We start from the raw sequence: 279 nt of genomic DNA, 5'->3' as shown, positions 1-279 counted from the left end.
GAGCAGGTCTAGACCATACTCTTTGAAAATTAGGCACCCCAGGACCGACTTAAGGGGCCTTTCTCATTTCTCTGGTGGGGTATGGATCTCGAGAAAGATTGTTGAAACATGCAAGCACACAAACACACCATCCAAAGCACAATTTTGGAAAAATTAGTTTTTACAAAACTACAGAGACCAAAGACAGCACCGTAGGTTTGTGGCTAAACAGGGTGGCCTGGTAGCTCCATGTGCTGGGGCTGGGCCCTTGCTACGGCAGCCATGGGTTTGAATCCGACC

Source organism: Morone saxatilis, unplaced genomic scaffold (genome assembly GCF_004916995.1).
Source record: "Morone saxatilis isolate NCDOM2014 unplaced genomic scaffold, NCSU_SB_2.0 Contig12, whole genome shotgun sequence".
Taxonomy (NCBI): domain Eukaryota; kingdom Metazoa; phylum Chordata; class Actinopteri; family Moronidae; genus Morone; species Morone saxatilis.
Note: the sequence above shows the minus strand (reverse complement) of the source record.